Raw genomic sequence first — 25,116 nt, 5'->3', positions numbered from 1 at the left:
TATCAGGGATCGCAGCTTCTTACTGAGGCTGACCAGGGAGCTCCTCCACTCGTGGGATTTTACACTCTTTTGCAAGAATTTCTTCCTTCTGTTGTACAGTTTGTTTATGGCAGGGGAACCACCAGATTGGCTTCCTTTTTTTGGAGGATAGCATCTTGGTTCTGTTTGGGAAAGCACGATCCATGCACTCATGTAAGTGCGTATAAAGTGCAATTGTGTGGGATTCAGTAGTTGTAACTATTGTCCATCTGCATGGCTGTCATGAAGTTCACCACGTCTGTCTTAAGAAGCATGAAGTTGGCTTTGGAGAAATTTTTTACCATGGTTTCCTTAATGGGGGGGGGGGGGTGGATGCAGGATGTGGATATCTAGGGTAATTAGCTTATGGTCGGAGTGGACCAATGAGGCATTGACTTCAGGTGTGGAACACCGGTCACTCATATTGGTAATGACTAGATCCAGGATATTGTTGCCCCTGGTGGGGGTGCGGATTTGATCCAGGGCATTTGAGTTTATGAATTCCAGAAAGCATTAAGTGAAGGAGTTGGTACATGAGTAGTTTTCTCAGTTAATGGTGGGGTAGTTGAAATCGCCCATTATTAGGGTGTTTGGCTGAACCCTAATATTTTCCAGTACATCAAGAAAAGAGGAGTGGGAATCCTGGGGCATGGTGGGGGATCTGTAGCAAGCTACAATTTGGATTGCAGTTTTGCCCAGAGTTAGTTTCACTTGGATAACCTCGGCTGCATTATGCTGAGCAACTAGCTTGGAGGTGTAGATATCCTTAATGAATATGGACACACCTCCACCTTTGGTGTTCCGGTCCAGGTTACATGGCCAAAAAATGTGGTATGAGTTATAGCCCGGTAGTGCAGGGGTGCTCTCTGGAGCCTTGAACCAGGTCTCAGTCACTGCACAGATATCAATGTTCTCCATTTTAAGGAGTGCCTCGATTGAGTGGATTTTGAGATTAAGACTTCTAGCATTGAGTAGCATCACCCTCAGTTTTTTGCTTGCCTATTCCTGTTCATAGGTTCATAAGTTTATACTAGGCTATCTGCCCTAAGGCATTTATAAGCCTAGCCCAAAGTTTTGTGGCTTACGCCACCCCTTATATGAAAAAATACTGTGCCCATTAGTTTGTTGTGCCTCTGTCCAGCAGTGACACAGAGATGATTCCCGGGGTAAACCTACGATCTCCCATCCACAGGTCAAGATTTCTCTTGAACAGAGCCAACGAGGTGCTCTGCCTCACATGGACCGGGATTTTATTCCACAGCATAGTGAGTCTCTGAGTGATAAATCTATCCCTCCAGCATGTCCTATTTATATCAGTGCTAAGGTTTAAGTCGCTTGCTCTAGTGGTTTTGGTGGATTTGGATTTTTTGAGGTGGAGCATGTCCATTAATTCCGGGTTGGACATGGCCTTGTATGTCAGGCACATGTCACCTCTGAGCAGATGGTATGCGACTGAATAGAGCTGGAGTTTCTTCAATCTGGCAGCATATGACAGATTTTGGAGTCCCTTTATCCTTTTGGTGAGGAACTTTTGGGGTCTCTCCAATTGCTGCAGATGTCGGGTGAGATACATCCCGAATGGGGCATTGTACTCGATCATTGGTCTGATAAGTGAAGAGTACAGGGGAACAATGACCTCAGTAGATCTGGATGTGAATCCCTTCATGATCAGGTGGGCAATGTAGAAGGTCTTTCTAACCACTTTAGCAATGTGAGTGTCAAAAGAAAGGCCACTGTCAACCTGGGTCCCCAGGTCCCTGATAACCTCTTCTGTGCTTAGTGGATTGCCGCCTATATGGTAGCTTGGGGTTACCTTGTTTTTCCCGAAGGGTATGACTATACATTTTTGGCGTTTAACTTCAGGCCATGGCTCTGGCACCAGCTATCTGTTTCCGTGAGTCCTTTCTGAAGGATATCCATGTCCGATGCACTTTCCACTATGGCCCAGTTTGCAGTCGCCTGCAAACTTTGTCAGCCAAAGTCCTCCCATGTTGGCCTGTACTTCTGAGAAGTAGATGCCGAACAATAGGGGCCAAGGACCGAGCCCTGTAAGACACCACTTGTGACCGGCTTGGAGTCTGACCAAGCACCAGCAACTCTAACCCTGTGGGTTCTGTCCTTAAGCCAGTTTGCAACCCATCTTGTGACATATGGGTTTATATTTAAGCTGGTAAGTATTTCTACAATACCCGAGTGGGGTATTGTGTCGAAGCCTTTGCAAGGTCAAGGTAGGCTGTATGGACTGCCTTTCCCTCATCAATGGCCTTGGTGACTGTTTCAAGAAGTCGACCAAGTTCAAAAGGCATGATCTGCCCTTGACAAGGCCAAACTGGGTCGGGTCCAATGTCTGCAAGTCCCCTATATCTTTGTTTATGAGCTCCATTATGATCCTCTCCATAGCTTTGCAGACTAGACTTGTTAAGCTTATGGGGCGGTAATTACCAGGGTCCGTAGAGACACCGCCTTTGTGGAGTGGGACCACAGTTGCCGTACGCCACTCCTTGGGCACGTATCCTGTGGTAAGGCTGAGATTAAACAGCTGCCTTATGTGCGGGTTTAATTCCTCATTTAGCTCGTGTAGCACACAGCCGGGACACCATCCGGTCCCATTGATGCTGTGTTTTAGCTTTAGAGAGAGCAGCTTTCACCTGCACATTTGAGATGTCTGGGAGGCTACACTCCGCTGGGATAGTTATCTCTCCTTTAGGGGGGGAGAGGGGGTGAAGTTTGCACTGAACCTGTCTGCCAGTATGTTGGCAATGTCTGTGGGTTCAGTGATTTTTGTATCATTTTGGACTAATTCTGAGCATATCTGGGAGTTTCCACCCAGGTTCCTAACATAGCTGAAAAAGGCCTTATGATTGTCCTTTGAATCCATGGCAATTTTTCTCTCAAAATTGGCCTTAGTTGATTTTATGAGTGCTCGTATTTTTTTACTAATAATGCTCAGGGGTGACTTCCCTTTTATGGATTTTGTTCTATCATGTAATAGCTTTCTCCTCTTATTGTAAAGTTTGTTAATGGCTGGGGTCCACCAGACTGGATGTTTGCCCTTTGTGGAAAGAGTCTTGGTTTTATTTGGGATTGCCTGATCCATGCAGTCCTGGAAGTGTTCATAGAATGCATTTGTAAGGGCTTCCACAGCTTGGGTTGTGGTTTCCACTGGCTCAGGGGCCTTGAAGGATACCACACCAGTCTTGAGTAGTGTGAAGTTTGCTTTTGAGAAGTTCTTCACTGTGGTCTTTTTTGTTTGGGGTGGGGGCGGGATGTGGATTTCCAGTGAGATTAGTTTATGATCAGATCTCACCAATGAGGGATATACTTCTGGTGTGGAGCATTCTGTCCCCATGTTTGTGATAATGAGATCTAGTATATTTTCTCCTCTCGTGGGAACAGTGACTAGCTGTTCCATGGCATTTGAATTTATGAACTCCAGGAACCATTGGGCTAGAAAGTTAGGGCTTGAGTAATGTTCCTAGTCTATATTCGGTAGTTGAAGTCACCCAATATGATGGTGTTTGGAGATACATTTATACCCTCCAGTGTCTTCAGGAAGGCTGTGTGGGGTTCCTGAGTTTGAGAGGGTGGCCTGTAGCATGCTACAATTTGTAGAGCAGTTTTGTCTATGGTTAGTTGCACCTGGATGGTTTCCGAACTCTCCTGTGTTGCTACCAACCTGGAGGTGTGGGTATGCTTCCTGAATATGGATACACCCTCCTTTTGTGGTGTGGTCCGGGTTTTGGGGCCGAACGCATGATATGAGGTAAAACCTAATAGTGCCGGGTGCTCTCAGGAGCCTTGAACCAGGTTTCAGTTACAGCACAGACATCGATGTTCTCCATACTGAGAAGGGCCTCGAGTGCGTGCATTTTGAGATTTAGACTTCTGGCATTGAGCAGCATTACCCTCAGTTTCTTCCCATTTTTGTTTTCTAGGGTGGTAGGTTTAGAATTTGAGCCTTGCCTAAAAAGGCACTATGGGGTGGCAAGAGCCTTAGCCAATGTCCGGAATCCCAGGCGTGACAGGTGCAAGCCGTCCCTTGCGAAGCAGCGTGGCTTGTCAAGCATGTCATCCCAGGCAGACAGACACTGGATCCCCTTTGAATGACACCAGACATTAAGCCAATTGTTAAAGCTGATCATCTTGTCTATATATTGTGGCATCATTCTTGGTGAAGGAAGGATACTGCTCAGTGTGTCAGGGTCATACCTGCCTGGGCTACATAATCAGAGAGCTCCTCTATGTCTCTTTTCATGCAGTCCAGGGAGGTACGTCTCAGGTCGTTCACACCAGCATGGACAATGACTGTGTCATATTTGTACCTGCCGTGGAGTGACCCGAGTGCTTGTGTTATGTGGCGGATTCTAGCGCCCGATAGGCAGCTTACTGTGACCCTCTCCTTGTTCAGCCTGGTGAGTGGGACCGTCAGTGTGTCTGACTATGGAGTCACCTATGACAAGTATGTTTGGTGTTGTATTTGGCCTTAAGGGCTGTGACTGCATTGCACACTGATTTTGTGGTTGATGTGTTGCTTGTGGGGTGTCTTGAGGTAGCAGTTGTTTGGGTGTCTGCTTTGGAGGCCTCTGCTGTTTAGGTAAATTTTTACTCAGAGCCTCTGAGTATGTCTTTGTGTGTTTATGTGTTTGATTCAGTGGTGTGGTAGCATTATGTGAGGCTGGTTTTGTGGTGTGTGTAGTTTCCTTCTCCTCCTGTCTGGTCTTGCCAGTCCTGAGGTGAGAGAGCTCAGCCTCCAGTTTGACTAAATAGCTGCATCTTTCGCAAGTATTTGTGTTATGTGGGAGGCGGAGAGGGTTGTCTGTGTACATGAGGCAATTGTAACATTGCCTCAATATTCCCAGATTCACCAACTGGGCAGGAGAGGACGCCAGCATCTGGCCCTTCGACATGCTAGAAAAATTAAGAAGTTAGGTATGAGACTGAATAAGAGAGGACTTAGTAAGGAAGTGGGTACTCCTGGGGGGGTTTCGCAAGTGAGGGACTTTGTATAATATAGAAGTGACAAGTGCTGAGCTTTTTTTTTTTTTTTTTTTTTGAGGAAAAAAAAACTTTTAGGAACATGTGCTGCGCTTTTTAGTCAAGAGATATACTGTTTAGGTTACTAGTAGAGCAGTTCTAAGGGAAAAAATGAAGAAGGAGACTTTATGGAGCCAGAAAATTTTAACCTTGTTAAACCGGTGCTGCCCGATGCTGCTCTAGTGGCTAAATCGTGCTAAAGCGTGCTTTATAGCAGGGGGCTGGAAAAGGCAGGAAATTATCCAAAATGGCCACTGAACTACAAGTTACTGTCTTAAACCACTCCTCTGAGGACAAACAGGCAGCTCAGTACTCCCCACTCCCACTGGTGAGTAAAGAAACTTCCCCCTGACCAAACAAAGAAAATGGATAAGTACAGGAACAAAGACAAAGCCCAGGGATCAGCAAAATCTGATCACTGGAACAAACTAGCCAGGAAAGTTAGGAGAACAAGAATATATTTTTTTTTTTTTCAAGTTTCTTTCACAGACAGAACAGAAAACACAATAAATGCTTTGCTTTTCGATTAAATGCTATCAAAAGCTAGTACACTTGAGTGTATTAGCCTGTAGTTTAACTTTTAAGCAAACTTAAACTAAGAAGTGCAACCAATGATTAAAGCTTATAAAAACAGGAAAAACAGGTAATACCACTATAAAATAGACAGAAACAGTCGACAAATAACACAAATGGTCGAAAAATGCAAGGAAAAATACTTAAAATCTGGAAAGTTGCTTTTTCCTTTCTCTGCTGCTCTAGGAACTCTGCTGGATACCATGAGGAGCTGTGCTGAGTTCTCTACAGCCAGAAAAGCCTGCCAAAGCGTGCTTTATAGCAGGGGGCTGGAAAAGGCAGGAAATGACCCAAAATGGCCACTGAACTACAAGTTACTGTCTTAAACCACTCCTCTGAGGACAAACAGGCAGCTCAGTACTCCCCACTCCCACTGGTGAGTAAAGAAACTTCCCCCTGACCAAACAAAGAAAATGGAGAAGTACAGGAACCAAGACAAAGCCCAGGGATCAGCAAAATCTGATCACTGGAACAAACTAGCCAGGAAAGTTAGGAGAACAAGAATATTTTTTTGTTTTTTTTTTCAAGTTTGTTACGGTGGTGAATTTGTCATTTGAACCTTGCCTAAAAAAGGCACTATAGGGGCGACAAGAACCTTAGCCAGTATCCGGAATCCCAGGGGTGACAGATGCAGGCCATCTCTGGCAAAGCATCGTGGTCTGTCGACCATGTCATCCCGAGCAGACAGATATTGGATCCCTTTAGAATGGCACCAGAAGCTTAGCCAATTGTTGAAGTCAATCATTTTGTCCTTGTACTGCGGCAACATTCTGGGTGATGGCAGAATGCTGCTCAAGGCTATGGTCATACCTGCCTGGGCTACAAGATCGGAGAGCTCTTCCATGTCTCTTTTCATGTAGTCCAGGGAGGTACGTCTCAGGTCATTCACATCAACATGGACAATGACAGTCATATTTGTACTTTTTGTGGAGTGACCTGAATGCGTGGGTTATGTGGCGGATCCTGGCACCCGACAGGCAGCTGACAGTAACTTTATCCTTGTTTAGTCTGGTGTGTGGGACATCAGTGTGCCTGACTATAGAGTCGCCTATGACTAGTGTGTTGGGTACGTTGTTTTGCCTTATTGGCTGTGGTTGAGTGGCACACTGAGTCTGCGGGCTATGTGTCATTTGGGTTGTGTTGAGGGGTGGAGGTTGCTTGCATTTCTGCTTTGGAGGTCTCTGTTGCTTGAGCAGATTATTATTGAGAGCCTCCGCAAATGTTTTTGTGTTTCTATGTGTGGATTTTGGTGGTGTAGATTTAGTGAGACTATGTGATGAGTGTGGTGTGGTGCAAGTGTTTACCTTCTCCTCTTGACTGTCAAGTTCAGTCTTGATTGGAGAGAGCTTTACCTCCAGTTTGGCTAGATAAGTGCATCTCTCATAGGTTGTAGTGTTGGGTGGTAGGAGGAGAGGGTTGTCTGTGTACATGAGGCAATTTCTACATTGCCCCAAGATGCCCAGATTCATCAGATAGACAGGAGAGAACACTGGGAGCTGACCCTTGGACATGCCTGAATAAAAAAAATATTTTCCTCTAGATAAGTGAGGAAAGTGAGTACAAGAGCTGTTTTTCTCTAAGCAAGTGAGGAAAGTAAGTACCAAAACTGTTTTCCTCTAAGTAATGAGGAAGGGTGAGTGCTGTAGTAATTAGTAGGTTATTTAGTGCTTACAAGTTCTGAACAAGTGCTGATCACGAATAAGCACTGTATTTATGTATTTGGCATTCTTATAAAAATTGAATTAAAAGGTAAGGCTGTCAAGTATAGTTTACATTCTTGAAAATGTATATGAATCAGTCTCTTTTTTTGACAGTTCTGCAGTTTTCCATTAACCTGTGAAATCATTAAGCTGTAGCAGGGTTTTTTTTATTCTTAGTAAACATTATAAGCACAGAGCTATTAGTTTAATAGATGTGTGAAAATGTTATTTGTTAACGAGGTGTCCAAATCAACATTTTAATGTAGTGGGAATGCTAGTTTGTTTATTTTATGTCTTTGATGTAAGGGTTGTTTTTTGGATACTTTTAGGAAATCAACTTGTATACTATTCTATTCTGCATGTTAATTGGTTGGAAAATGCTGTTAGGTACTACATTTTGCAAACCTACCTTTGATGTATACAATCTCCTCTTGCTAATTTTATGTCTTTTTCAGCAAGTCAGTTGTTTATATACTGCACTGGTGATGTCATTGAAAACTTGCACATAATGTGTTTATTTGTTGCCCAAAGAAAAAAAATAAGTATGCAAAAATGATAGTATTGTGTCTGCTTGTTTATTTTCAGCATTTCCTGATTTTTCTATTTCTGTTTATACTGCCTTATCTGCATATATATATATATATATATATATATATATATACAAAGATGTAACCTGGTAATGCAAAGGGTGGCTGCCCTAGGCACAAGGTGTCAAGGGAAGCAGCTGGTGGATACCACTGTAGCGATTAGTGGATATCAATGTTATGGATATGCAGCACTGACATTCGAAAATGAATGCTGGTACTGTCTTTGGGGTCACAGTTGAAGCACTTTGTATGCTCCTCCTACTTCAGGAGCCCTGGAGCATACCTTTTTAGCTGCCTTCCAGAAGTCACACTTTCAGCCCCCTGCCCCCAAGAAACCATACTGGCCAAGAGTCACACAACTACTTGGATAAGAACTTCATTGCATTTCCATCTGTGGTATCTGTAGTTCCAGAAGAAGGGTCCATGTTGGTTCCTCCTACCAGTACTATCCCAAATTACAAAGAAAGCAGAGTGGTTGGTAGAATGATACAGATGGCTTTCTTGATAATCAGTTGTCAGACTCGTATGACCAAGTTTCAAATAGCTGCCCTAGACTAGCTAGGAGAAAAGATTAAGGAGCTGTCTGAAGTTGACCTGAGTCATACATCTTAGAAGTCACTCAAACAGCTAGTCAGGTGGAAAACACATTCTGTTAAGTGTGGCAGCGATACTGTGGATGCAGCATCCAAGGTGGCAGATGTGGGCTCTCTGATTAGGAGGGATGTCTGATGGAGGCTACAGACCCTGCCAGAGGATGTAAGTGCAGCTGCTAAGTGCACCCTTAGATAAGGAGCTGCTGTGTGGGAGCCCTAGCAATGAAGTTTTTAAGAAACTGGAGGAAAGGAAAAAAGTAATGCAGGGTGGACAATAACCCCTTCACCCCCCCTATAATCCTCAAAGCTAGAGCCTTAATATTGTATACAAGATAAGGGAAAGCCTGTGAAAATTAAAAATGGCTAATACAAGAATAAATGATAGTGAAAATGCAAGGGAAAGACTTGAGGGGGGGTCCCAATGGGTCTTCTTACAATAGGGAGCAGCTATGACTACATGGACATCCTCCCTCCTCTCACCCACTCTGCAGAGACCCACGCCATTCATCCCACCCTCCCTCAACAACTCTTCCCCAATCAGAATTGCTGGAAGACTTAGCAGAGTGACTCCTAGTCTGGGAAACAGCAACCAAAGACAAATGAGGCCTTCACATAATTTCAGGATAAAAGGTACATAATTCCTCAATTCCTACAAGATCTCTTGGATGTTGCAAAAGGATTTCTGGGTTGAGCTAGTGCATTGGTTGAGTGTTCTACAGATAGACCTGTTTGCATCCCCAGACAACAGGCAGCTGAAGAACCTCTGCTAGGGAGTGCCATGCAAGGAAGCTTGGGCACTGGACACCTCTTCCATCAGCTGGACAGTTCTTTTGCTATACAGTTATACTCTAATACCCTTGGTCCCCAAGATGATCCAAAAGCTGGGACAGGAAAGACCAGAAATGCTACTGGTAAAGCTATTTTGGCTTAGGTAGCACTTGTTCTCCCTTCTCATAGAGATGTCAAGGGAGAAACATCAGTTACTGCCTCAAATAATGGACCTCTCACACAGAACAAAGGGTTCCTTATGCAGCCCCAGTCTCTACGCAATACAGTTGATAGCCTGGATGGTCTGATCCTACTGTCCTTCAGCCACCAGAAAACAGAGGATGCTGTGATCTGAATATTGTCTAGGAGGCAAGAAAGACAGCCACTGGGAAATCCTATCTGTACAAATGGAAGAAGTTTTCTTACTTTTTTCTGAGAAGGAGACCAGTGTATAACAACACTGGTAACTATAGCTTTCCACTGTCTTAAGGGTTTTACATTTGAGGCCACCACACAAGCAAGTTGCACCCCCCCAGGACCTTAATTAGGTCCTTAAGAAACTTACCCAAGCTCCTTCTGAAGCTGTAGCAACCATCCAGATACATTTTTTAACATGGAAAATTATTGTTTGTAACCATCACATTGGCTAGAAGAGTATCTGTATCCCTTGGATGTTCACAAACAATTAAGATGCTGTTTTCAGACAATCAGAGAGGAAGATCCTACCATTTGTGTGTTTATTTTAACAAAAAAAAAAAACAAAACAGGCTGGATATAGCCAAACAGACTATATATATAAAACTAACACAGTGCATAAATTTCTGCTGGTCTTCCCAGGGGAAAAAAGCTGGAAGGAACTGTTAAGGTTCATACCAGAAGGAGCACAGCCACAACAATGGCATTCCTTAAAGGGGTCAGCACTCAAGCTGGTATGGAAGTAGCCACCTGGCTATCTGTGCACATATTTTCAAAGCAGTACCGGTTGGATATTGCTTCTCTGGGTAGAGCAGGGCATGGTACAATCCAGCCATCCTTCTCAGGCCACCTGCCATTCATGTTGAGATTCTAGGAATCATCCAAGTAGTCAGGACCACCACAGCTGTGATCTAAATGAAAAATGAAGTACAGTTGTGCAGAACTTTCCATAACAGGAGTTATTTAGGTAGATCACTGTTGCAGTGCAATCTGCTTTCCACAACCCCATTTTTTTTCACCTTGCTTTCCTCTGTTTGGGGCATACTGGGATGGGGTAGAGTACCCTGTACATAACTGTCCCTTCAATTTCAGTCTTTTTCAAGGCCTTGGATCTGCTGAAGACCGAGTAGCAGATGGAGAGCCTTAAGTCTTCTTACTCCCCTCCTGTGGGTGAAGGGTATTCTTTATACTTCCTTTGGCCTTTCTCATAGCTTTTAAAGGTTCTACTCTGGCACACTGAACAAGAATGCTTTAATATGGAGTAGGCAGACATCTTCACATCCAAGGAGAGAGCATCTGCTAAACCTAGAAAGAAGGGTTCTTATCTCCATATACCTGGATGGACGTCTGGAAAATCTATAGCTGGAGTCCCAGTAGTTAAGACTACTGCAACAGTGATCTACTCAAACATCTATTATTATGCCAAATTCTTACACTGTTGTACTTTAAAGGAGAGCATCTGCTACACCTAGAGATAGGGGTTCTTGTCTCCCTATACTTGGATGGATATCTGGGAAATCTGTGTCTGGAGTCCCAGTAGTTAAGAGTACTGCAACAGTGATCTACTCAAACATCTATTATTATGCCAAGTTCTTACACAGTTGTACTTTGACGTTTCAGTATGTACTACTCAAAATGTGTCATCATTGAGAAGAAACTTGACTTGCTGCAAATCTTTGCATTTTTGGTTGTTTAGTATAGTTCAGGGTAAATGTAGAGTATACTTTGGGGAGTACTGACATGTAGAAATTGTAGTAAAGACTGCATTACCTTCAAAATGCAGCAGGTGGTGACAGGGAGCAGTGAAATTACAAATGCATATTTTTGGCATGCTTTTTAATATATGACAAATACTGGAATGATATCACTGAAATTTGTTTCTCATTTACCTCTCCTTATTTCTTGTTAATGTTAACAACTTTACTATTTTTTTTTCTTCCTTTGTTCTTTTTGCTAACTAATCGTGCTGCCTTAAGTTCTGGAAGAGGGACATTATTCTTTTGCTATCTGTGCACCTTTTTTGCCATGTGTCTTTACTGTTTCAAATAACAGGGTCTCAGATGCTTTCAGAATCACTAGGAAGACTAAAACAAGTTGTAATGGAAAGGACTGTTTCAGTCTGTAGGCATGTTCTTACATCTCCTGATGTCCCTTGTCTACAACATCTTCTGCCACCAAAACTAAATTTTAGGATACTTCAGTGATACATTTCCTGTAGAGGTAGGAGGATAATTTGTGATTGGCCATTTGTATGTACTAGGAACTGCTTGATTGCTTATTTTGGTTGTAGTCTAAAAATATATATATATAGAGAGAGCAGATTATACTTCTATATTAGTACTGTTTTAAGTTAAAGAGTCCTCACATTAAAAGCATTTAGCACATGTCCAGCAGTGCCTCCAGCACATACAAGTGCAACATTTCTTTTCTGCTGTGCCAATATTATATTGTTATTAAAAGTGTATTAACAGTACAGCAGGCCTGATTGCTAACAACATCTTTTTTGGAGCTGAGAGATGATCAGCATGGACAGCCCACCATTGCATGTTTACCCTTTGGCTATGCTAACTGTCAGCAGCAAATGGAATAGGGCTAAGTGGAATGCTGTCAAACTGTTACTAATGGCTGTATAAATGATGGCCCTTCCCGATCAACCCTTACCTCAATTGTAGGGAATAAATGGGTCAGTTGACTGGGAGGATGGTGATGGTTGACAGGTAGTGGGGTCAAAGAGTGAAAAAATAGTAAAATTAAAGATATTACTACAAATTTACAGATGACCTTATCAGTTTAAATGGAATGGAAAAACAAGGAAGGTTAGCAACATTATTGTATCTACATCCAGTAAGGAATGCTGCCTCAGCTTTCCAGATTTGGGTGCCTATGTCAAAGCATTTGCCAACTTTTAGCCAATAGTATGTCTTTCGAGTTCTTGTGGGCCAGACTAGAAGAAAAGCTGACCATCTGCTAGTATAGGTCATGTCTGCCTGCATCACCTTAAAAATTACATACAGTAGTTTACTTGTACAATGCCTTGGTAGTTTAAGGAAAGTCATTGTACTTCCCAGCCTGTTCTGTCCATTTTTGCAACTACTCAAAGGTGTTAGTATGCAAGGAAGTAACTCATTGTTAAGACTGGAAGAGTAGGTGATTTAATTGTCTATAAGATCTGATTTGTCTTACATAATGGCAGTGCACCCTTCTTTCATTTAAGTATGTGAAAGACAGGTATTCTGTCCATGATGTTTCCTTTTAGAAATACCTAAACAGTACACATCTGGAATACTATACTATACTACAACTCCCATTAAAAAAAAAAAAAACTATCCAAATGGGACATTTCTATGTCAGTCTTTTCTAAGAAATCTGTGTCTTTGTCCTGGCATCTTGCATTTCTCAAATTCTTTAACAGTGAAAAAAACATGGAATCAGCCCACAACAACATAACCTATGCTCAGGTGTACCGCTACACAATCAAAGTAGCCATAACCATACATTAGCACAACAAGTAAGTCTACTTGGCTCACTTAAATCTTTTTCATCTGTCTTCAGAAATACATTAATGTATACTTGGGAGGATAGTGGTCATCCACCTACAGTGTCAAGTTTGACTGTATAGAACAGGCAAATCTTGAAGGCTGTAGAACTTCACTAGTGAACACCACACTCTGGGACTATCATTTGGAGGAAGGCTGCTGGAAATCTGAGAATTCTTTTGTTTTGAACAGTTTAACACCCATTTTCCAAGCTGCACAATGGCTTGCTTACCATGCCACACCATTGGATTACCTCCCCAAGTCAGACAGAGAGGTCTTGGATATGATACATCAGTGCCGCAGTCATGTTATGCATAGCCTTTCAATGTAAGAGCCCAGTTGAACTAAGTCCAGTGTGACCTTTTTATCCTTTGAGACAGGGCAAATTCCTGACCCCAATCCTTTGCTTATCCAGCCAATTGAAGAATTTTACCCTGACCTTAAGCCTCTTTATGTTTGTTAGTTTGTGGAACAGTAGATATTGTAGCAAGTAATCTCAGATCCAAACAGTGCTGCAGTGCAAGAAATTTGCCTGTTGTTGCCTTAGCAAACCCCATAGCCCCATGTGTTATTTCAGCTAGCTTGACGGTTGTGTTGACTAAACATTAATCATTAGTTTTTGTTGGTTTTAATGTTCGGGTGTTCCCTTTTAATAGTGGCTGATGCTGACTTTTTTGCAGAACTTCTCTCTGTATTATCTAATTATAATAAATTTTTTGACAGTACCGATTATGTAAGTTTACAAGGGACAAGATAATGACATGTTGTAAGATGGCCCTGTGTTGGTTAATATGATATTGAGAGCATCACTTCCTCTGCTTTGGTTTTTAACCATTTGTTCCAGTTTGTGTTTGTTAATGAAATATGAATTGTTGGGCTTCCATATTGTTAGTGTTATAGTTATCTGAGTCATTACTGTACTTATTTAAGCTGTTATTGGGCAGTAGAAACCAGCCAAGATAATGGTTTTGTTACTTAATTTTAAGAATTGTGTCAGAAAATTCTGTGTGTCTGCTATATGTCTTGAAGAACTGTGGTAACAAACTAATGTACAATAATCCACATTGTTGAGAAATACAGTAAAACTAATGATGTTATCCTGTATTTTAGTATTGATTAGTTGAAGGTTATACTTATCCCATATGCATATGAATGTACAGTTTCACTTTAGAATCCTGAAATATCACAATCCTGAACTTCATAATCCTGAAGCCCGAAATCCTGGAAATTCAAAATCCTGAAAACTCAAAATCCTGAATCCCAAAAGACTGAAAACACACAGGATACATATACTGACTATAGACAACACAAACCATATTACATTCCACCAAATATAAGCAGAGGGGCTGCCCCCTGCACCCCCCACACCCCCTGCTACTTAAATACATCAGTTCTAAGATTGCACTTCACTACACTATCATGAGTTATGCTTTAGTAGAGCAAGTTAAAAGGGGAAATTACTAAGGTTACAACAGGCAGTCATGAAACATGTTTGCCATTTTTTCTGTAGAGTGCAATCTTGGAGTTCATATATTTAATTAGCAGGGGGTGTGGGGGGTGCAGTGGTGAAAAGTGCTATCCTTTGTTTTGTATGTGTTTCTGTGTGTCCTTGTACTGGAATATTGTCATTCTTTGTGTTCTGTATATTTTCAGTATTTTGGGATTCAGGATTTTGAGTTTTCAGGATTATGAAGTTTAGGATTGTGATATTTCATGAATCTGAAGTGAAACCGAATATACATATGTACATTTGTATACATATGTGTATCCTTGACATCTACCTCAACAAGCAAGCCTAAAACAATGAATATAGTACCCCTTGCCCAGGGACAACAAAATTTACTATTTCTCGGTGTGCCTGAGTGCAGAAAGGGTATAAAAAACTAGATATGTATATGCAGGTGTAAATACCCTTAACAAAACCTGCTTCACAGTTTCTAATTAGAGAGGATCAAACCATCTTAGTGTAAGCAGTTAACACCTTTGTCAAAAATTTGAGGTTCTCATTTATAAACATATTGGCCTATATAAGGAGTGTTGCTCACATCTTTAGTTGGGTTCCAGCAATAAAGTGATTGCAGCTTCCAAAATGAGAGGATGAGATTGCTGCTCCAAACCCATTTCATTATTTAAAGATATAAAACGGTGTCACTTTCTTTGACTAACACTTGCATGCTAGAAAATGCTAACAGTTTGGTTCTGGGCCTTTTGTGGGCCAAAGCCGATTAACACAGACCATTTTTTTCCATCAAGAGGGGCTCTTGAGATCTGACACTTGCTCTTTTGCCAAGTAGTTGAGATTAGGGAACTGCAGTTATTTACCTAGCATGTCTGCCATGGAAGGACATAAGCCTAGCGGTGCTGATGCAATATTGCATTCTTCTGATGCACCGTCTTATTTATTTATTTGTTTGTTTATTTATCTTTGTTTAACAGAAAACTCTGAATAGGACAAACCCCTTTTTCAGCAGAGGCACAGGAAGCTGTACAGTCATACAATCATTATACAAATATTAAAAAAGTAAAGTAAAAATGTAAAAAAAAAAACTTCTGCTATAAACATATTTACAGTGATTAGAGTTTGAAAGAATAGTTCAGGAGGTTCAGATCTGTTAACATTTTTGCAGCATCTGATGATGTGAGGTATTGCCAGCTATACTAGGAGAAGTAGGGCATTGGATGTGTAACATATGTCAGCATAGCCACCTGCATTTGTATATCAAAATGATTTGTGCAGATGCCTGTATTGAAAAAATGTATTTGTAAAGCTGCTTGTGTTAAAAATGTACCAACAGTGGGTCCTGACTGTATTGTAACTGATTATATGTATATGTTTTAACAGAGGATGCTGGGAGAGCTCAGTCCAGCTAACTTTTAAAAATAGTAAGAAATTAAATTACTTAATTTAGGCCATAACGATTGTATCTTACAGTTCTGACTGCTACCAGAGACAAAATGTCTGTGCCAGAGAATGGTTTGTTAGCTCCTGTAGGAAGAGTGGAAGAGTTTATTTTTATAACTTCCAGAAACTGCAGCAGATTTTAGCAAAGCTGTGTGCGTGTATTATTGACACATATGTGCTAAATACATGAAGCTTGTAGTCAAGAGTGTAGTATGGGAACCAGAAGTCATATGTCCAGATGTGTGTGATGTCATTCCGTAAGCCATCTCTGTAATGATATTTTAATACTACATGAGATAGAAGTCTTTGGGCAGTCTGTTTTTGTAACTTGACAAAGAAGGACTCCTCACCTACTTCATCTTGCCTTGCTCTAGTACATGACCAGGGAATAGTAATTCTTTAGATCAGTCAGGAAAATATGGTGACATTAGTTAAGTACTGTTTTTCTGTATTTGTGTGAATCTATTCATCAGTGTTATTTTAGTATTTCCTGTTATTGAAACTCCGGTGTTTATTGTAAATAGGTATTTAGTGTTTTTATGTTCTTTTCTTATTTATTATTAAATATATTTAAACTTTTCATTGTGGCTGGTCCTTCAGAGAACATTTTAACCTTTGAGAGTACTTGTATCTATTTGGCAACTCTGTGGCCACTCCTGAAAGCCGTACTGCATTGGTCAAAACACTAACATTTGTACTAATATTAATTTTACTCAGTATAATTGGTACCCTTGTAAGAGCCTTAGCTGGCTTTGGAGTGTCTGGTGGCAGTAACTACCTTATACTCTCTTCAGAATGGGGCATAGCTAGTAAATGTGTGAAAATCAAATCTCAAAGAGTGTGTGTGTGTGTGTGTGTGTGTGTGTGTGTGTGTGTGTGTGTGTGTGTGTGTGTGTGTGTGTGTGTGTGTCAGCTGTTTGGAGCAGGGACGCGAAGCACTGGGGTCACAGAGAGGGTGGAGGACTTGACTTGGACACTCAGCCGAGGACTCAACTCTATAGCTGTGCCAATGGGGAGTCTTATTGTGGACCTGGAGGGAGACAGATTGAGAAATCCAGACCCTGGACTGAGTGTGTTCCCTGTGTGCTCATAAGGGAAATTGTACTTGATGCAGAGAACTGCATCTGGAAATACTAGGTGTATCCATTTTTGTTCCAAGTAAACGCCCCTCTGCAGTGTCAGTGGTGAGGATTCGGGCTGCTTGATTACTGGCCCAGAGAGGAGATGTCACGCAGTGAAAGTAGTTTTTGTACAGATATAAGTACCGAACAGGGTATCTGTACAAAGTAGAATCAATGCAATATACAACAAAAAACAAATGCTAGGGAGCAGACACACGGCCAGGTTAAAATATTAAACTTTTTATTCGATATTCGGTAAGCACTTTCACAACACAAGGTTGCTTCTTCAGACCATTTCAAAGAACATAAAAGGGACAACCTTTTATATTTAAAACAAGTGATATAACATTCAATGAAATGCAGGAAACAATCAAAATATCAATTTAAATATCAACTGTGTATAATTAATAAGCTTAATATAACTAATCCACCAATCACAAGATGGCATAGTTTTTACCCTATCAAAGACTGTTAAAAACTCTAGTGTCCAATCAAGAAATGATAAAATTAATACCAGGATTGGTTAGAGCTGCTATGAATATGCATTGATCTTGCCCTATTAAAACAGTTAAAGAACTCTAATATCCAATCAGGAAACATTAAAATCAATACCATGATATGTTAAAGCTTCCTTGATTATAGCTACTATAAGCAGAACAAATGCTCGATCAACAACTCAAAATGTGTGGCATATACTTGTCATCATATAAGATCTAGCATGATTCATTATTGTGATTTTTGATTTTGCAGTAATTGTAAACAGTTTTACATCTTAATACTATAAATTGAATAAATAAACTCCATAAATTCAAAATTACATTTTCTGTTGATTTTAAAAAAGTGTATTGGTTGGTCTAATATTTGTCTTTCACATGTATATGATCGTATCAACAAAAACCTTAAGATTTTAAATAAGTGATCGCAAATAATATGCGAACAAAGACCTGTCCTTATTGCACCACAATCATCATAAAATTCATAAAGTGTCACGAGCTCCTTCCCATAGTAAATGGTTCAAATAATCTGCATATTAATATGGTAAGAACATTTTTTATTATTTTAAAGAGATCCTGCATGCAAAAATACACAACATATAGACCTAATGTTGATATCAATGAAAGGGTGAACTACCAATTGGAACCAAGGATAACAGATGAACCTCTAATGAAAAACCTCATCAGTAATTCATTGCTATCAACTTCAAAATGAATATGCCAATGAAGGCATAACTTGCCCAGGAAATCTACTGTGAAACTGGAAGCCAACATAAAATACGTATGGCTTTTATCACCTAGCCATATTAAGGTTTAAGTAGAATATACCTTTAGAGTTATATAACTATCAAAAATCATAAGAACTTGTTCTTACAACTAGATGAATAGTGCAACAGTAACAACCAATCATTATCTGAAACGAACATTATCATCCAGTCGAGAACTTACTCGTTGATTCGTTCTGTAGTAACCACAATATTTTGTAATTGGTTAGAAATGAAATGAAAAAAGCCAATAAAGATCCTATGTTCCTAGAATCGGCCCATTACAGAACTGCTGTGTTCAGAAATCTGCAGCTGATCCACTGTAACATACTGCTACTACATATATCTCTAAAAATAAAAGTACATTCATATTAAATCAAAAAAGCAAATGCAACATACTTTCTTGATAATTCCCAGACCCATCATTCATACCAAATGGACATATATTGTAAAGGAAAGCAAGGAACCAATGGAAACCATCTTTTGTTCAGACTACCCAGTCACTGAAATAAATAAGCGATTGGTTAAGAAATGCTGTTTGAGACCACTATCAGTTATATCGCACACTCTAATCAAATGTGCTGATACCAAGAATAAACCTATAAGAGCATCTTAGGTATGAAAACATGCAAACCCATATTTCTGCAAAGACCTAAATAAAATGCAGCTACAGGGCTAAATTGTGATTTATCTGTTCAAAAAAATACAAACTCTGAACTAACAAAACTTTCAAATGGCCCCTAACAAAGGACCAGGATATCTTTACGGAAGAAAGATTAAAAAAATAAACAGTCTTCTTATCTCAAGCTTTGAAACTCATCATACTCAGAATGTGTCACTATCACAAACACAAAATAAAAGAAAACCACGATATCTTATATCTAATAACCAATCAAATAAAAATATATTTGAGAAAAAAGAACTATCAAGGGCTTGAGTGCAGGTCGGTGGCACCTCAGCATATAACAATATTATTTCATCTTATCAGCTGTAGCTCTAAATTATAGTTCATATATTCAAGGGAATACAAAAACACTGAACTAACAAAACTATCAAATAGCCCCCCAAAAGGACCAAGCTGTCATCACATAAGCCAGCAGAACTAAGAATCCTTCTGACCTCGAACTTCAAATCTCATCTTATTCAAAATATACCACTGTCACAAACACAACATAAAAGAAAACCAAGATGTCTTACATCTAGTGACCAATCAAATAGATGAGACAACATGTAAGACCTTTATATATATATATATATATATATATATATATATATATATATATATATATATATATATATATATAGCTATAAAATAAAATAACAGTAATAGTAATTTTGTTCTTATACACCCTTCTATCAGAACGCGTTTTAACAACATCTTCGGTTAAGCCCTAATAAAGCAAGAAAGTTCTCTTTCCCTAGAAAAGTAGCTTTCACTTAAAAAGTCTTCTAGCCTTCAATATAGGCTTCAAAGGAACATTACCACTGTGACCTTTTTCTCCATCTGCATGTAATTTAATAATCCACCTAGTTTCATGGGTCTCTCTTCTTCTTCTTCTATCGGCTTTTCCCAGTTAGGGGTCGCCACAGCGGATCACCTGTCCGCTCATGATTGGCAGTGGAGTTTTACGGTGTCGAGTTGCCAGCCCAGTGCCCAACCTTCCACAGAAGACACACACATGCACACACCCACACCTAGGGCCAATTGAGAGTGTCCAATCCACCTACTGCATGTCTTTGGGATGTGGGAGGAAACTGGGTCTCTCTAATGTTCCTTATATCCCCCAGGCTCTGACTATTGTATAGCACCTATATGGCCATGAACTTAAACTTATGATCTAATGTGGTACTCTGTATATGTTTACAAAATTCATTGGTGTAGTCGCCGGTTTTAATGCTATATAAGTGCTCTCTAATTCTGTCTCTAAGGCATCTGTTAGTTTTTCCTTCATAGAAGGATTCATGTACCACACATTGTGCTAGATAGATAAGATTTATTGTATTGCAGTCTGCCTCTACTTTAAACTTATATTCTTTCCTGCTAATAGCTGTATAATGTTACCTGCATTATTTATATATTGACAATAGGGGCATTTGCCACATGGGCAAGTACTTTTTTATTTAATTTCATCACTTTGTGTTGAAACCATATTCCAGTGACATAAAATTCTTTTAATGGATTTCTTATTCTTATATGTAAACTGAAGTCTGATGTTTATCGTGCATACAGCTGCAGTCATTACATATGGGGTTATCCTGCCGTCAGGCGGGTCCTCGGTCGGCCGAATTCCAAAGTCTAGGTCTGGCGTCGGTTGTCGTCGCTTCTTCCCTGACGTCAGTGCGGTATAAAAGAGGCAGCTGATGCCATCTTCTTCAGTCTTTCTTGCCGCGCGGTGCCCGAAGCAGAAGCAGTTCGCAAGTGCTGGTCGGCCAGCTCCTGAGATTTACGAAAATATTTCAGATGAAGTCTTCTTGAAAGCTAAGTACCCCGTTGGGGAAACTTTTCTTGCCTCAGACCGATGTCAGACAAAGTTAATAATTGCATTTCATGTGGGAAGCAAATACCGCATAAGGATTTCCACTCTTTCTGTATATCTTGCTTAGGCCCAGACCACGACGCCTCGGCCTGCCGTTTTTGTGCTAGATTCAACAAGCGCACTATTAAGCGCCGGGCGGAGTTCGCCCTTCACTATTTTGGCAAAAAATTTAATTATATTATGTCGTCGGATACTCCGACTCCAGTTTTGAGTAAAAGACGCAAAGATAAGGACCGACATACGAGGTCCGCACTGACTACTGAGACCACGCTAAGGCCGACTACCGGTTCTCCGGTGCTCAGCGAGGCACCTACGCAGCCCCTGAGTACCGATGACACTACATTACCGGTGTCTTCAGTACCCGAGGTCGCAAGCTCCTCGGTCCCCATTCCTACTGCAGATACCGACGCCACTCTTGGCGGGGAAACTCAGAGTTTAGACAGGCCTGCCATTTCTCAAGGTGTCTTCAGGCCTTCCTCCTTCTCTATTAAAGCTTTCACTAAATCTAAAGCAGCCATGAAAACCAAAAAACAGGGTCCTCAGACCCCCTCTCAAGGCCCCATGCCTAAAAAACAGATGCTCAAAATGGCTGAGGATTTGATTACTCTTATCAGGGGTTCTCAACCCCCCTCTGACAAAAGGCCCAGATTAGAGGAAGACTACCCTTCCTCAGATCAAGCCTCTATTACCTCAGAACATTCTGAGGACCAGGATTATGCCTATTCCCCTTTCGAAGACTCTGATGCAGAGGAGTCTATTCCCTCGGTCTCCCCCCTTGAGGACTACTCTTTTGGGGAAACCCTACATACATTGAGGGAACACTTTCACTGGGAAGGCCAAGATTACTCAGATTCCAAGAAAAGGCTCAGGGAATTTCTTTTGCTCCCCCAACATAGGCCCCTGGTTATCCCTCCTGTTTTAGATATATTGGATGATGTGTACACAGAAGCCAGCCTTAATCCAGATTCTTTGCCTCCAGCTCCTATTAAACCAGACAGGTATTATCGGGTTCCTGATTCTCACCAGTTCCTATACAAAAGCCATACTGCTGACCCAGAAACTATTTCACAGGGTCCCAAGGGAATTAAGGCCTCTCCTGCTAAAAACCCATTAACTTCAGAGAGAGATTTCAGAGCTTTAGAAAGGTGGGGGAAAAAGGTGTACACCTCGGCCACTTTAACCATGAGGGCATTAAACTGTCAGTTCCATATGTTAAAGTATCAACAGTTTTTGTTATCTCAGTTGAAAAGCAAAATGACACAACCAGAACAACCAGATTTAAAAGAGTTGCAGGATTTGTTGCATGGTGCAGAGCAAGTGGGTAAACATACCTTGCAGTGTGGTTTTGATGCTTTAGAGGCCTCATGTAGAGCTGCTGTTACAGGGTCCGTTACACGTAGGCATGCTTGGCTCAAAGAGCAAACCTTACCAGATCATGTCAAAGCTAAATTATTAGATGCACCTCTTCAAAAAGATGTATTGTTTGGTGTTAAAGCTGAGGAGGTACTAAAGAAAATGGAGGAAAAAGCGAAATCAATGCAAACAGTGAAAGATTTCCTGCAGGTACAACCTCCACGTTTCAGCAGAAACTGGCCTTCAAAAATTGGTCCTTTCCAGCCACGGACAGACCTCAAAGGGGCAGATACAGACACCCAAGGGGTAGAGGGCAACCTCAAGGATCTTTCAGAGCCAGACAGTGGCAAGCACCAACCTCAAGAGGTAGAGAAGATAGATCACAGTCATTTAGAAAACAGACACAATGACTTCCCCCTATACCTGCCAAGCAAAGCTTTAATGGCAGCACCTTTGGGCGGAAAACTGGCATTATTCTCAAAAAATTGGCATATTGTTACAAAAGACAAATGGATTCTGGACATTATAGACAGAGGCTACAGGTTCCACTTTCACACCCTTCCAAAAATGAAAGGCATGCCAAACCTGCCACAAAATCAAAGGGCAGAGGCACAAAAACAAATTTCAGCTCTCATGGACATGAAAGTGATTCAAGAGGTACCTGCAAAAGAACAAGGTCAAGGGTTTTATTCCAGACTATTCCTGGTACCAAGGAAAGACAAAGATTGGAGACCTATCTTAGACCTATCCATCCTAAACACATATCTACAGGTACCAAAATTCAAGATGCTCACATTACAGCAGCTTCTTCCCATGCTGGGCAAGGAGTCTTGGCTGGTAACATTGGACCTCAAGGAGGCATACCTGCATGTCCCTATCAGACAAGATTGCAGAAGATACCTCAGATTTCTTGCAGGTTCAACCCATTATCAATTCTCTGCATTGCCCTTTGGCTTATCTACTGCACCCAGAGTGTTTACGAAATGCCTGGCATCAGTAATCGCCTTCTGCAGACTACAAGGAATACAAATCTACCCATATCTGGACGACTGCCTGAATCAAAGCAGACAGCAAGGACATACTTCTGCAACACCTGGCGTTTGTAATAAAACTGTTGAACTTCCTGGGATACACAGACAACTAAAAGAAATCAAAACTAATACCCTCTCAACAAATAATTTTCCTGGGTGCCAGCTTGAATACAACCACCCAGATGGCCTACCTCATGCCAGACAAACAAGGGCAACTGTCTCAATACTTTAGCAAAATGGCAACTTTCACCAGGCTGACTGCAAGGAAAGTCCTGCAGGCTCTGGGATTCATGGCATCTTGCATCCTACTAATCCCATGTGCAAAGCTGCATATGAGGAAACTTCAATGGTACCTAAAAAACTTATGGTCTCAACACAGCCACAGCTTGGAAACAATTATACCACTCATTCCATGCCTTCAAAAGGAATTTCTGTGGTGGGCTCAAGCATGCCAAAGAAACACAGGTCTCCCTTTCTGTGTACCTCAAGCAACTCAAATCATCACAACAGATGCCTCAGACTATGCCTGGGGAGCACACATGACAGATCAGTGCATTCAGGGAAAATGGTCCCCAGAAGAGAAGCACCTACACATTAACCAAAAGGAAATGTTAGCTGTGCAAAATGCTGTTATGACCTTCAAAGACCTACTGCATCTAGGCCAGCTATTGATAAGGACAGACAACACCACAGTGATGTGGTACATAAACAAACAGGGGGGAACTCACTCATACCCCCTGTGCAGGCAAGCCATGACCCTATGGAACACAGCACTGGAATTGCAAATTCAACTACAGGCACAATTCCTGCCAGGGAAGGAAAACACACTGGCAGACAACCTAAGCAGAAATATGACAGATCCACACGAATGGAAGTTGCATCCTCAAGTTTTCACAAAGATAACTCAGGCATGGGGACAGCCAGACATAGATCTCTTTGCTACCCACAGAAATTACCAGTTGAAAAAATTTTGTTCAAGGACCTATCATCCACAGGCCTGGAAAGTGGATGCACTTTCTTTCAATTGGACAACGTTGACAGTCTATGCCTTCCCGCCTCTTCCTCTGCTGCCCAAAGTTCTATTAAAAGCCAGAGCAGAGAGGCCGAAAATGATTCTCATTGCTCCAGACTGGCCAAGACAACACTGGTATCTGCTCCTGAAGAGCCTGACACATTCCCCACCATGGATCCTACCTCTAGTCCCTCATCTGTTGTCCCAGCACAACTACAAAACCCTTCACAGCCATCTCAAAACCCTAAATCTAGCTGCATGGAGAATTCCTTGATTTCCCAACAGACCCTCCTCTCCAAGGAGGTGCAGTATGTCATCTTGGAGGCCAGAAGACCTTCTACTAGAAAAGCCTACTCCGCCAAATGGAAACGAGTTTGTGCCTGGAATCAAGAAAAGGGCCAGAATCCTTGGGTAATAAATTTACCTCAAATTTTACAGTACCTAGCTGAGATGTTAAATAGTGGACTTTCCTTCTCCTCCATAAAAATCCACACTTCAGCCATTTCTGCACAATACAACACAGATCCTCCTTTATTCTCTCATCCTCTCTTAAGGCAGTTCCTCAGAGGGGCAAAGAATATAAAACCCCAAGGAAACGATCAGTCCCTGCTTGGGACCTCAACTTCGTATTGGAAAAGCTGACCCTTCTTCCCTTCGAGCCAGCTTCTTCAACATAACTACAATACTTGTCATGGAAAACAGCCTTCCTTCTGGCTATCACCTCAGCACGCAGGGTTTCGGAGCTACAGGCCCTCATGGCTGTGCAACCTTTCATCATTTTCCATCAGGACAGAGTTTCCTTACGAACCAACCCTACCTTTATGCCAAAGGTAGTATCCAGTGTAGCTTTGAATCAGACTATCCACTTACCTACCTTTTATCCTAATCCACAAAACAA

At 41.3% G+C, this 25,116-nt stretch overlaps 1 protein-coding gene across 1 annotated transcript in view; it reads left to right on the top strand.

Moving 5' to 3' along the window:
- MINPP1 (multiple inositol-polyphosphate phosphatase 1) overlaps positions 1–25,116 on the top strand; it is a 1,197,381-nt gene that overhangs the window by 878,790 nt on the left and 293,475 nt on the right. The window lies entirely within an intron of this gene.

This window comes from Protopterus annectens, chromosome 14.part0 (genome assembly GCF_019279795.1).
Source record: "Protopterus annectens isolate FY-2018-M chromosome 14.part0, PAN1.0, whole genome shotgun sequence".
NCBI classification, from domain to species: domain Eukaryota; kingdom Metazoa; phylum Chordata; order Ceratodontiformes; family Protopteridae; genus Protopterus; species Protopterus annectens.
This window is presented reverse-complemented; position numbering and strand designations above follow the sequence as displayed.